We start from the raw sequence: 13,589 nt of genomic DNA, 5'->3' as shown, positions 1-13,589 counted from the left end.
CCTCATTAGAACTGATTCAAATGTATTGTTTTTAATGGCTGAGTAATACGCCATTGTGTATATGTACCACAGCTTTCTTATCCATTCATCTGCTGATGGACATCTAGGTTGCTTCCATGTCCTGGATATTATAAACAGTGCTGCGATGAACATTGGGGTACATGTGTCTCCTTCAATTCTGGGTTTCCTTGGTGTGTATGCCCAGCAGTGGGATTTCTGGGTCATATGGCAGTTCTATTTCCAGTTTTTTAAGGAATCTCCACACTGTTCTCCATAGTGGCTGTACTAGTTTGCATTCCCACCAATAGTGTAAGAGGGTTCCCTTTTCTCCACACCCTCTCCAGCATTTATTGCTTGTAGACTTTTGGATCGCAGCCATTCTGGCTGGCATGAAATGGTACCTCATTGTGGTTTTGATTTGCATTTCTCTGATAGCAAGTGATGTTAAGCATCTTTTCATGTGTTTGTTATCCATCTGTATGTCTTCTTTGGAAAAATGTCTGTTTAGTTCTTTGGCCCATTTTTTGATTGGGCCGTTTATTTTTCTGGAATTGAGCTGCATGAGTTGCTTGTATATTTTTGAGATTAATTCTTTGTCAGTCGCTTCATTTGCTATTATTTTCTCCCATTCAGAAGGCTGTCTTTTCACCTTGCTTATAGTTTCCTTTGTTGTGCAGAAGCTTTTAATTAATTAGGTCCCATTTGTTTATTTTTGCTTTTATTTCCAATATTCTGGGAGGTGGGTCATGGAGGATCCTGCTGTGATTTATGTCGGAGAGTGTTTTGCCTATGTTGTCCTCTAGGAGTTTTACAGTTTCTGGTTTTATGTTTAGATCTTTAATCCATTTTGTGTTTATTTTTGTGTATAGTGTTAGAAAGTGTTCTAGTTTCATTCTTTTACAAGTGGTTGACCAGTTTTCCCAGCCCCACTTGTTAAAGAGATTGTCTTGTATCCATTGTATTTTCTTGCCTCCCTTGTCAAAGATAAGGTGTCCATAGGTGCATGGATTTATCTCTGGGCTTTCTATTTTGTTCCATTGATCTATATTTCTGTCTTTGTGCCAGTACCATACTGTCTTGATGACTGTGGCTTTGTAGTATAGCCTGAAGTCAGGCAGATTGATTCCTCCAGTTCCATTCTTCTTTCTCAAGATTGCTTTGGCTATTCGAGGTTTTTTTTGTATTTCCATACAAATTGTGAAATTATTTGTTCTAGCTCTGTGAAAAATACTGTTGGTAGCTTGATAGGGATTGCATTGAATCTATAAATTGCTTTGGGTAGTGTACCTATTTTCACTATATTGATTCTTCCGATCCATGAACACGGTATATTTCTCCATCTATTAGTGTCCTCTTTGATTTCTTTCACCAGTGTTTTATAGTTTTATATATATATAGGTCTTTAGTTTCTTTAGGTAGATATATTCCTAAGTATTTTATTCTTTTCGTTGCAATGGTGAATGGAATTGTTTCCTTAATTTCTCTATTTTCTCATTATTAGTGTATAGGAATGCAAGGGATTTCTGTGTGTTGATTTTATATCCTGTAACTTTACTATATTCATTGATTAGCTCTAGTAATTTTCTGGTGGAGTCTTTAGGGTTTTCTCTGTAGAGGATCATGTCATCTGCAAACAGTGAGAGTTTTACTTCTTTTCCAGTTTGGATTCCTTTTATTTCTTTTTCTGCTCTGATTGCTGTGGCCAAAACTTCCAAAACTATGTTGAATAGTAGTGGTGAAAGTGGGCACCCTTGTCTTGTTCCTGACTTTAGGGGAAATACTTTCAATTTTTCACCATTGAGGATAATGTTTGCTGTGGGTTTGTCATATATAGCTTTTATTATGTTGAGGTATGTTCCTTCTATTCCTGCTTTCTGGAGGGTTTTTATCATAAATGGATGTTGAATTTTTTTCAAAGGCTTTCTCTGCATCTATTGAGATAATCATATAGCTTTTATTTTTCAATTTGTTAATGTGGTGTATTACGTTGATTGATTTGCGGATATTGAAGAATCCTTGCATCCCTGGGATAAAGCCCACTTGGTCATGATGTGTGATCTTTTTAATGTGTTGTTGGATTCTGATTGCTAGAATTTTGTTAAGGATTTTTGCATCTTTGTTCATCAGTGATATTGGCCTGTAGTTTTCTTTTTTTGTGGCATCTTTGTCAGGTTTTGGTATTAGGGTGATGGCAGCCTCATAGAATGAGTTTGGAAGTTTACCTTCCTCTGCAATTTTCTGGAAGAGTTTGAGTAGGATAGGTGTTAGCTATTCTCTAAATTTTTGGTAGGATTCAGCTGTGAAGCTGTCTGGACCTGGGCTTTTGTTTGCTGGAAGATTTCTGATTACAGTTTCAATTTCCATGCTTTTGACGGGTCTGTTAAGATTTTCTATTTCTTCCTGGTTCAGTTTTGGAAAGTTGCACTTTTCTAAGAATTTGTCCATTTCTTCCACGTTGTCCATTTTATTGGCATATCATTGCTGATAGTAGTCGCATATGATCCTTTGTATTTCTGTGTTGTCTGTTGTGATCTCTCCATTTTCATTTCTAATTTTATTGATTTGATTTTTCTCCCTTTGTTTCTTGATGAGTCTGGCTAATGGTTTGTCAATTTTATTTATCCTTTCAAAGAACCAGCTTTTGGCTTTGTTGATTTTTGCTATGGTCTCTTTTGTTTCTTTTGCATTTATTTCTGCCCTTATTTTTAAGATTTCTTTCCTTCTACTAACCCTGGGGTTCTTCATTTCTTCCTTTTCTAGTTGCTTTAGGTGTAGAGTTAGGTTATTTATTTGACTTTTTTCTTGTTTCTTGAGGTATGCCTTTATTGCTATGAACCTTCCTGTTAGCACTTCTTTAACAGTGTCCCATAGGTTTGGGGTTGTGTTTTCATTTTCATTCATTTCTATGCATATTTTTATTTCTTTTTTGATTTCTTCTGTGATTTGCTGGTTATTCAGCAGCGTGTTGTTCAGCCTCCATATGTTGGAATTTTTAATAGTTTTTCTCCTGTAACTGAGATCTAATCTTACTGCACTGTGGTCAGAAAAGATGCTTGGAATGATTTCAGTTTTTTTGAATTTACCAAGGCTAGATTTATGGCCCAGGACGTGATCTCTCCTGGATAAGGTTCCGTGTGACCTTGAGAAAATGGTGAAAGTCATTGTTTTGGGGTGAAATGTCCTATAGATATCAATTAGGTCTAACTGGTCTATTGTATCATTTAAAGTTTGCGTTTCCTTGTTAATTTTCTGTTTAGTTGATCTATCCATAGGTGTGAGTGGGGTATTAAAGTCTCCCACTATTATTGTGTTATTGTTAATTTCCCCTTTCATACTTGTTAGCATTTGTCTTACATATTGCAGTGCTCCTATGTTGGGTATATACATATTTATAATTGTTATATCTTCTTCTTGGATTGATCCTTTGATCATTATGTAGTGTCCTTCTTTGTCTCTTTTCACAGCCTTTGTTTTAAAGTCTATTTTATCTAATATGAGTATTGCTACTCCTGCTTTCTTTTGGTCTCTATTTGCATGGAATATCTTTTTCCAGCCCTTCACTTTCGGTCTGTATGTGTCCCTTGTTTTGAGGTGGGTCTCTTGTAGACAACATGCATAGGGGTCTTATTTTTGTATCCATTCAGCCAGTCTTTGTCTTTTGGTAAACCCATTTACCGGAGAAGGCAATGGCACCCCACTCCAGTACTTTTGCCTGGAAAATCCCATGGACAGAGGAGCCTGGTAGGCTGCAGTCCATGGGGTCGCTGAGGGTCGGACACGACTGAGCGACTTCACTTTCACTTTTCACTTTCATGCATTGGAGAAGGAAATGGCAACCCCCTCCAGTGTTCTTGCCTGGAGAATCCCAGGGACGGGAAGCCTGGTTGGCTGCCGTCTATGGGGTCGCACAGAGTTGGAAACGACTGAAGCGACACAGCAGCAGCAGCAGCAGCAGCAAACCCATTTACGTTTAAGGTAATTATTGATAAGTATGATCCCATTGCCATTTACTTTATTGTTTTGGGATCGCGTTTATACACCCTTTTTGTGTTTCCTGTCTACAGAAGATCCTTTAGCATTTGTTGGAGAGCTGGTTTGGTGGTGCTGAATTCTCTCAGCTTTTGCTTGTCTGTAAAGCTTTTGATTTCTCCTTCATGTTTGAATGAGATCCTTGCTGGGCACAGTAATCTGGGCTGTAGGTTATTTTCTTTCATCACTTTAAGTATGTCCTGACATTCCCTCCTGACCTGATGAGTTTCTATTGAAAGATCAGCTGTTATCCTTATGGGAATCCCCTTGTGTGTTATTTGTTGTTTTTCCCTTGCTGCTTTTAATATTTGTTCTTTGTGTTTGATCTTTGTTAATTTGATTAATATGTGTCTTGGGGTGTTTCGCCTTGGGTTTGTGCTGTTTGGGACTCTCCAGGTTTCTTGGACTTGGGTGATTATTTCCTTCCCCATTTTAGGGAAGTTTTCAACTATTATCTCCTCAAGTATTTTCTCATGGTCTTTCTTTTTGTCTTCTTCTTCTGGGACTCCTATGATTTGAATGTTGGGGCATTTAACATTGTCCCAGAGGTCTCTGAGATTGTCCCCATTTCTTTTCATTCATTTTTCTTTTTTCCTCTCTGATTCATTTATTTCTACCATTCTATCTTCTACCTCACCAATCCTATCTTCTGCCTCCATTATTCTACTATTTGTTCCCTCCAGAGTGTTTTTGATCTCTTTTATTGCATTATTCATTACATATTGACTCTTTTTTTTATTTCTTCTGGGTTAAAGCTTTGTTAAATCTTTCTTGCATCTTCTCAATCCTTGTCTCCCGGCTATTTATCTGTGATTCTATTTTGTTTTCAAGATTTTGGATCATTTTCACTATCATTATTTGGAATTTTTTATCAGGTAGATTCCCTATCTCTTCCTCTTTTGTTTGGTTTGGTGGGCATTTATCCTGTTCCCTTACCTGCTGGGTATTCCTCTGTCTCTTCATCTTGTTTATATTGCTGTGTTTGGGGTGGCCTTTCTGTATTCTGGCAGTTTGTGGAGTTCTCTTTATTGTGGAGTTTCCTTGCTGTGCGTGGGGTTGTACGGGTGGCTTGTCAAGGTTCCCTGGCTAGGGAAGCTTGTGTCGGTGTTCTGGTGGGTGGAGCTGGATTTCTTCTCTCTGGAGTGCAATGAAGTGTCCAGTAATGAGTTATGAGATGTCAGTGGGTTTGGAGTGACTTTGGGCAGCCTGTATATTGAATCTCAGGGCTGTGTTCCTGTGGTGCTGGAGAATTTGCATGGTATGTCTTGCTCTGGAACTTGTTGGCCCTTGGGTGGTGCTTGGTTTCAGTGTAAGTATGGAGGCGTTTGATGAGCTCTTGTCGATTAATGTTCCCTGGAGTCAGGAGTTCTCTGGTGTTCTCAGGATTTGAACTTAAGCCTCCTGCTTCTGGTTTTCAGTCTTATTTTTACAGTAGCCTCAAGACTTCTCCATCTGCAGGGGTGCAAAGGAGACACAGATGTAAAGAACAGACCCCTGGACTCAGAGGGAGAAGGTGCGGGTGAGAGTTCCTTATACTTTCTAGCTACAAGTCCTCGATCATATATGTGATTTGCAAATATTTTCTCCTAGTCTGTGGCTTATTTTACTCTTTTAACAGTGTCTTTCAAAGAACAGATGTTCATTCTTATTTTTGATGAAGTCAAATTTATCAACTTGTTCTTTTATGAATCATGCTTGTGAAATCTTATTGAAGCCGTCTTTGCCTCACTTGAGATCACAAGAATTTTCTTTGCTTTTACTAGTTTGGGGTTTTATGTCTATGATCTGTTTTGCATTAATATTTGTATGCAGTATGAGGTATGGGCCAGAGTTCTTTCTTTTTTTTTTTTTTTTGCTTATAGATACCCAGTTTTTCCAGAACCTTTTATTGAAATGATTGTCTTTCCCCATTGAATTGCCTCTGAACTCTTGTTGAAAAGCAATTGACCATGTATGGGTAGTTCTAATTCTGGACTCTACTTATTGATATCTGTACTTTTGCCAATTCCATGCTGTCTTGATTACTATGGTTTTATAGTAAGTCTTGAAATTAGGTAATGTGTGTCTTCCAACTTCATTCTTCTTTTTCAAAATTGCTTCAACAATTCCACTTCCTTTGTGTTTCCAAGGACATTTTAGAATCAGTTTGTTGATTTCTCCAAAATGAAAATCCTGCTGAGACCTTGATTGAGATTGCATTGAATCTATAGATTTGTTTGGAAAGAATTAGCATCTTAACACTACTGATATAGTCAGTAGATGTAGAATTGTAGTCCAATTCATCAGCATGGACTATGTCTCCAATGATTTAGGTCTTTTCTGATTTCCTTCACCAGTTTTTTGTAGTTTTCAGCATATAAGTCACGTATTTTTCTGGGTTTATTCCTAATGTTTGGGTATGCTTTTGTTGCTATCATAAATGATACTGATTCTTTTTTTACCCATTTCTAGGTGTGCATTGCCTTCATGTAGAAATGTGATTGATTTCTGGTTGTTGTGTATTGAGCTGAGTTCATTTCTTTCTGGCTCCACATGCAGTATCCCCACCCCACCCAGGCTATCTGTTTGGCACCAGGAGCAGAGCCTGAAGCTGAGTCCCTTGGTTATCACTCTGACACCTGACTCTGAGTCACCAGCCTCTGGCTGTAGTTCTCCACTCTCTAGAACAAGGATCGAGCCACCTGCTCCCCTGTTGTTCCCAGGAGCATTAAAGATGAGGGACTAAGGTGGCAGGGGCCTCCGCTCTTGGGCATGAGTGGTCTTACGTGGTTGAGATCAAATTGTTTTCCTTTCTTCCTCTAATCCAGCTGTTATTATTTGCATCTCAGAGGGCATAGGTATGCACAAGTGAATACAGTTGCCTCCAGCCACTCTCTCAGGCAGGCTCAGACCATGGGGGGACTCCCTTGTTTGTGCCATGCCCCCACGAGGGCACCCTCTCCATCACCTTTCTCTCCTGCCCACCCAGAGACCCTAGGAACCCTCTCTCCTCACCATCCACCACAGCAGGCCATCGCCAGCACCTGTCAGCCTCCCAGCAGCAGTTGACCACTGGTGCTCCATCCTCATCGGGATTGGTGATCCATCCTGTCCTCCAAACCACAGGCATTAGGAGGACATCAGATTCCTTTCTGATGTCACAGTCCCATCAGCTGCCCTGGTCAGGGTGGGGGCTCAGCTGTGCTGAATGATGCCCTGCTTCTCCTGGGGTTCCCAGATTCCCCTTCCTCTCCTTTCTGTGAGGTTTGAAGTAGGCTTGGGAGGATCTTTTGCTAGACTGGCAGTGGGCATCAGCATGAAGAGCATGGGGAATGAGAATTGGGGGAGTTGGGGTGCTGCTCACGACCTCATTGTTAAAACTGGACAAGAAGTGAAGTCCAGAACCCATCACACCAACCTTGCAAAGTGGTCCCACCAGTCGCCCGAGTGGCCCCTCAATCAAACAGCACCTTTGCCTGGACCCTGTCAGTAGGAAATGTTCTCAAAGCATCATCTATCGTGGGAATGAAGCCGGTGAACTAGCATCCATTCATGATTCTTTCATTCATAAAATAGTCCCTGGTACAGAGTAAGTGCTTAGAGAATAAATGAATAGGTGAGTGACCATGTGTTTTGTGCCAGGTACTATGTTAGGTATTGGCAATACTAAGATGAATGGTGCCATGCTAAGTCGCTTCAGTCGTGTCCAACTCTGTGCGACCCCATAGATGGCAGCCCACCAGGCTCCCCCGTCCCTGGGATTCTCCAGGCAAGAACACTGGAGTGGGTTGCCAGTTCCTTCTCCAGTGCATGAAAGTGAAAAGTGAAAGTGAAGTCGCTCAGTCATGTCCGACTCTTCGAGACCCCATGGACTGCAGCCTTCCAGGCTCCTCCGTCCATGGGATTTTCCAGGCAAGAGTACTGGAGTGGGGTGCCATTGCCTTCTCCGAAGATGAATGGTAAGTAGTATTAATTATGCAGAAGCTTACCTAGTGAGGGAGGCAGATGCAAAAGTAGCAGTGTGGATAAGCCTAATGGTAGAGATCTCTGCAGGTGGTCATAGGGAGGATAGGGGAGAGGAAAGTTCCTCAGGAAGACTTCCTGGAGGAAGTGACACTAGGCCTTTAAGGCTGAATGGGAGCTGGTCATGACCCCAAAGCTCTGGTACTACAGTCATCTGGCCAGACCCTTATGCTCCCAGAGGCCTCTGGGCGAGGGTGACAGCTCCCAGTCACAAGCAGATGATGACATAAGGGCATTAGGGGCAAGGCTCCCTCTCACAGTGTTTAGGTCCAAGCTGCCACCTGGGCTGCAAGTCAGCGTTGATGATGATGGTGCTTGCTTCTCTGGTTTAGAACTAAAGCTCCAGCTCACAAGCCCATGAGGCTCTTCCTCCCTTCTCCCCATGACCTGGGCACTCTGGGTTCCTCCTCAGCCCTAGGCCACTCCACCACTGACCCCTCCACCCGGGCCTATTGCCATCTGCCCTAACCATGGTCAGACCTGACTCCAGACTCTGTGCTGACCAGGGCTGCCCCCCACAACCCCGGGGTCCCAGCCTCCCCAGAAGCCCCGGCCACATTCACTGACCTTGCTGCTGCAGCTCTGCACTGGCTTTTCCAAAGCGGGTCTGGCCAGGACGGACCTGTGGACACCTTCTGGGCCTGGCCAGGCTGTGAGTCACTAACTCGATCCTGTCCTGGCCATCAGCAGGCCCTCCAGGCAGACTTTAAAAAGCTGCCTGAACAAAGCACCATTTCTAACTCTGCAGCAACAAACTTGCCTTCCCATTAAGCCTGGCCTCTCTTGCCAAGTGGTCACAGGGCATGAGAGCTGTCCACCGGACAAGGTTTTTTCTGAGGACCGCACCCTCCCAGGGCTGCTCCTGACTCGGGGTATCTGAACTCCTGGCTCTCACCCTGTCCCCAGGTCCTCGGGTGAACCCAAGATGGGCTTTCCTGGGATGTCGAGGTAAGGACAGGACTGTGAGCTGTGTACCCACTCAGCTTTGACCCAGGGGCTTCTCACCACCAGCAGTGTCTGAGCCGGACCAGTGGGACAAGCTAAAAATGTCTTCTTGATGTTTTCAATTTAATTTTTTAAAACAATTAATTGTGTTAATTATTGATTAATAAATATTTATTACTTATTAATAAATAATTTATTATTAAATAGTCATTAATAAAATAATTGTTAATTAATTTATTAATAAATTGTGACTGCTGTCACAAGTTATCAAAAATGTAATGGCTTAAAACCACACATACTTACTATCTGAAAGTTGTGGAAGTCAGATGTCTGATATGGATCTCACTGGGCTCAAGTGTGGGCAGGGTGGGAGGCTCCAGAGGAAACTCCTTACCTTTTCCAACTTCTGGAGGTGCCCCCAGTCCTTGGCTCCCGGCCCCTTCCTCCAGCCTCATATCCACCAGTGTTGCATCTCTCTGACCCTTCTCTCTTCAGAGAGTTTTTTGTTTGTTTGTTTGTTTGTATATTTGTCTGTTGTTTTCAGGTTGGGTTTTTTTTTTGTTTGTTTTTTGTTTTTTTGGCTTATCATATGGCACGTGGGATCTTACAATCCCCAGCCAGGGTTTGAACCTGGGCCCCCTGCAGTGGAAGAGCAGAGTCCTAACCTCTGGACCACCGTGGATGACCCTCTCTGGTTCTTCTTCTGTAGTCACAGCTCCCTCTCATCCCAGCATGGTAGAGTCTCTGCTTTTAAAGATGCATGAGATTATCTGGGGCCCTCCTGGATGACCTAGGATAACCGTCCCATCTCAAGGTCCTTAACTCTGTTCCCACCTGCTGAGGCCCTTCTGCCAGGAAGTACATAGTCATGGGTTCCAGGGACTAGGATGTGGGCACTTTTAGATGGTCACTGTTCTGCCAGCACATTCACGTATTCATATGGCTCAAAATTCAAAGTGACGTTTTATAGAAAGGTATGTGTTGCAACCTGTATTGATTTTATTGTATTATTCCAGCATTTCAGCTGCAAGTATATATACTTGTGCTCAGTCGCTCTGCCAGATCTGATGCTTTGTGGCCCCATGGACTGTAGCCTGCCAGGCTCTCTGCCTATGGAATTTTCCAGGCAAGAATACTGGAGTAGATTGCTGTTTCCTACTCCAGGGGATCTTCCCAACCCAGGGATGGAACTTGCGTCTCTTGTGTCTCCTGCATTGGCAGGTGGGTTCATTACCATTAGCGCCACCTGGGAAGCCCGTGTATAATTACTTTCCCACTTGCTTACACTTCTTGCCCATTTATTTATTCACCATGATGGACCCGTGGTTTATCATTTAATGATGAATCCCAGAAAACGTTTTCCACGGTACATAGGGAATTTCCTTGTTCTTTTTTTCCCCTTTTAATTCTTTCCAATGCAACACAATACTCCAGTGTGTACAGGTACCATAATGTATTATTGTTTCTAATATTTTGCTGTAAGAAACATTATTGCAGGGACTACTTCTCTGCATGTGTCATTTTGCACTCTGAATATATCTGAAGAATAAATTCCAGAAACGGGCTTGCTGGGTCAGAGGGTAATGACTCATTTGTAATTTTTCTCTTCAATAATTGCGATTGATCTTGCTCAGTCTTCTGTATTTGTGTTCTCACATGTTTCTGCCTCCTTTATCTATCTTAGACGGAGCGAGAGAATTGCAGTCTTCTGTCATTAGTGTGTTTCTGCTTTTCCACTCATCTTCTTTAATTTCCACTTTATTAAGGTTGCTGTTTTTTCAGTTTGGCCTCTAACAGTTGTCTCTTCACTGGGAATGGCAGCCTTTAACATCATAAAGTGTCTCTTTGGCCTCACTTTTTGCTCATTGACCTGACGCCTACCTTATCTGCTGTCGTGGTTTTGACCTGTCTTCATCTCACTTCTCCGCAATACCCCCTGCACTCTGGCCCAGGCCGTGGCTCCACTGGCCCATGGACATATCCCAGTCTGGTTTCTGAGCCCGTCCTCAGGTTGCTCCTTCCCCTGTTGCCTTTGCCGTGTGGCTCTTAGCTTCTACTTATGCCTCTCCAAAGGGCGCCTGCAACACCCCCCATGGCACTCTGAGCAATTCCACATGGATTTAGAGACTGGCTTCCAACATCCCCTAGCGTAGATGACTTTTTCTGGTTTCCCCAGAAGATGGTGGGCACCCTGGGGCAGCAACAGCCCTCTGTCCGTTCACCCACAAGGTCAGCCTGCCGCTGGGCATGAAGCTGATGGAGAACGTGAGCTCTCGGATTGGAAGTGCCACAGCGCCATCTGTGTTGTCTGGTTGGGGGACGTCTGTGCCGGAGGGTGTCCAGGGACCCCATCCTGGACTGAGGGCCCTGGCTCCCCATGGGGTCTCCCAGGAGTCTTGCTAAGGGTTTCCCACTGGAAATATAGGGCCACTCTTAGCCACCAGCTCCCTCCTCACAGCCTTCCCTTCCTTTGGAAAACAATTTAAAACACATTTTGAGAGAGTCCATTCCTGCAGAACAAGGAGATTAATATAAGCAATTTCAGGTCTCTGTAACCAGGCTGGAGTGTGAAGCCTCCCTCCTTAATGATCAGCATAAAATAAAAGTCTTTTTAGTACAATAATAATTTATCCGTTAATTTTACAACTGAGCTGAGGCAAAAATATCCTAAAGATGGGGCAGCATTGAACTTCATCAGTTCAGTTCAGTTCAGTTGCTCCGTTGTGTCTGACTCTTTGCAACCCTGTCGACTGCAGCATGCCAGGCTTCCCTGTCCATCACCAACTCCAGGAGCTTGGTCAAACTCATGTCCATCAAGTCTGTGATGCCATCCAACCATCTCATCCTCTGTCATCCCCTTCTCCTGCTGCCTTCAATTTTTCCCAGCATCGGGGTCTTTTCCAGTGAGTCAGTTCTTCTCATCAGGTGGCCAAAGTATTGGAGCTTCAGCTTCAGCATCAGTACTTCCAATGAATATTCAGCACTGATTTCCTTTAGGGTTTCCTTGACAGCTCAGTTGGTAAAGAATCCGTCTGCAATGACTGGTTTGATCTCCTTGCAAAGGACTCTCAAGAGTCTTCTCCAACACTACAGTTTAAAAGCATCAATTATTTGGCACTCAGCTTTCTTTATGGTCCAACTCTCACATCCATACACGATTACTGGAAAAACCATAGCTTTGACTAGACTGACCTTTGTCAAAAAGTAATGTGTCTGCTTTTTAAAATGCTGTCTAGGTTGGTCATAGCTTTTCTTCCAAGGAGCAAGCGTCTTTTAATTTCATGACTGAAGTCACTATCTGCAGTGATTTTGGAGCCCAAGTCTGTCGCTGTTTCCATTGCTTCCCCATCTATTTGCCATGAAGTGATGGGACCAGATGCCATGATCTTAGTTTTTTGAATGTTAAGTTTTAAGCCAGCTTTTTCATTCTCCTCTTTCACTTTCATCAAAAGGCTCTTTAGTTCCTCTTCACTTTCTGCCATAAGGGTGGTGTCATCTGCATATCTGATGTTATTGATATTTCTCCATGCAATCTTGATTCCAGCTTGTGCTTCATCCAGCCTGACATTTCTCATGATGTAGTCTGCATATAAGTTAAGTAAGTAGGGTGACAGCATTCAGCCCTGACATATTCCTTTCCCAATTTGGAACCAGTCCATTGTTCCATGTCTAGTTCTAACTGTTGCTTCTTGATCTGTATACAGACTTCTCAGGAGGCAGGTAAGGTGGTCTAATATTCCCATCTCTTCAAGAATTTTCCACAGTTTGTTGTGATCCACACAGTCAAAGGATTTGACATCCTCAGTAAAGCAGAAGTAGATATTTTTCTGAAACTCTCTTACTTTTTCTATGATCCAACGGATGTTGGCAATTTGATCTCTGGTTCTGCTGCTGTTTCTAAATCCAGCTTGAACATCTGGAAGTTTTCGGTTCACGTATTGTTGAAGCCTCGCTTGGAGAATTTTGAGCATTACTTTGCTAGCATGTGAGATCAGTGCAATTGTGCAGTACTGGTACTCACTGCAGTTGAGAGGTGAGAGTTGCTATTGGGGGGTGGTTGTTGGCCGTGACCTTCAGGAAGCTTCTGCACCAGCCAGCACCACCTCCTGACTCCACAGTGGAGTCTGATGTCCCTGAAACAGTACCAGGCTTGGGGTCCCCGAGGAGGGCCTCAAAGCTTGATGCCTCACTTACAACAAGCTTTGACCTTGGACATGTGAGTTCTTTTTGCTGAGCCTCATTTACAGATTATCTAATCTGTAAACGGGAAGAACACCATGGTGGGTGAGTGTGAGGCCTCCATGAACAACAGGACAGAATTAGCCCCAAGCTGGGGGTCTGAGGTGTAGCAAGTGTGACTCGAGTTGGGTGAGAATGGGGTGCTGGCTGAGATGGCACCTCCCAGATGCAGGGGCCTGGAAGGAGTGTCTCTTTGTACATAGCTCCCTGCTGGTGGGGACTGTTTGCAGTTGATAGTGGACTTGACCACCAGTGCACCTCACCCCAGAACTGCAGTATGAGGTTTGGAGAACAGTAAGGACAGAGGTTCAGCTGTCAGGGTGGAGGGTCCTGCCTGAGTGCAGAGCTGGGGCTTCTGCAGCAGAACTGGCTTG

General features: G+C 43.2%; 1 protein-coding gene and 1 non-coding gene across 2 annotated transcripts in view; one reads left to right on the top strand and one right to left on the bottom strand.

Annotated features, from left to right (window-relative positions):
• LOC129654283 (calmodulin-binding transcription activator 1) overlaps positions 1-13,589 on the top strand; it is a 663,943-nt gene that overhangs the window by 329,350 nt on the left and 321,004 nt on the right. The gene's annotated exons all lie outside the window — the stretch shown is intronic.
• On the bottom strand, positions 9,586-9,658 carry TRNAG-UCC (transfer RNA glycine (anticodon UCC)). The gene has a single exon. It is a non-coding gene; the product is annotated as a tRNA-Gly (tRNA).

Source organism: Bubalus kerabau, chromosome 5 (genome assembly GCF_029407905.1).
Source record: "Bubalus kerabau isolate K-KA32 ecotype Philippines breed swamp buffalo chromosome 5, PCC_UOA_SB_1v2, whole genome shotgun sequence".
In the NCBI taxonomy this organism is placed as follows: Eukaryota; Metazoa; Chordata; class Mammalia; order Artiodactyla; family Bovidae; genus Bubalus; species Bubalus kerabau.
This window is presented reverse-complemented; position numbering and strand designations above follow the sequence as displayed.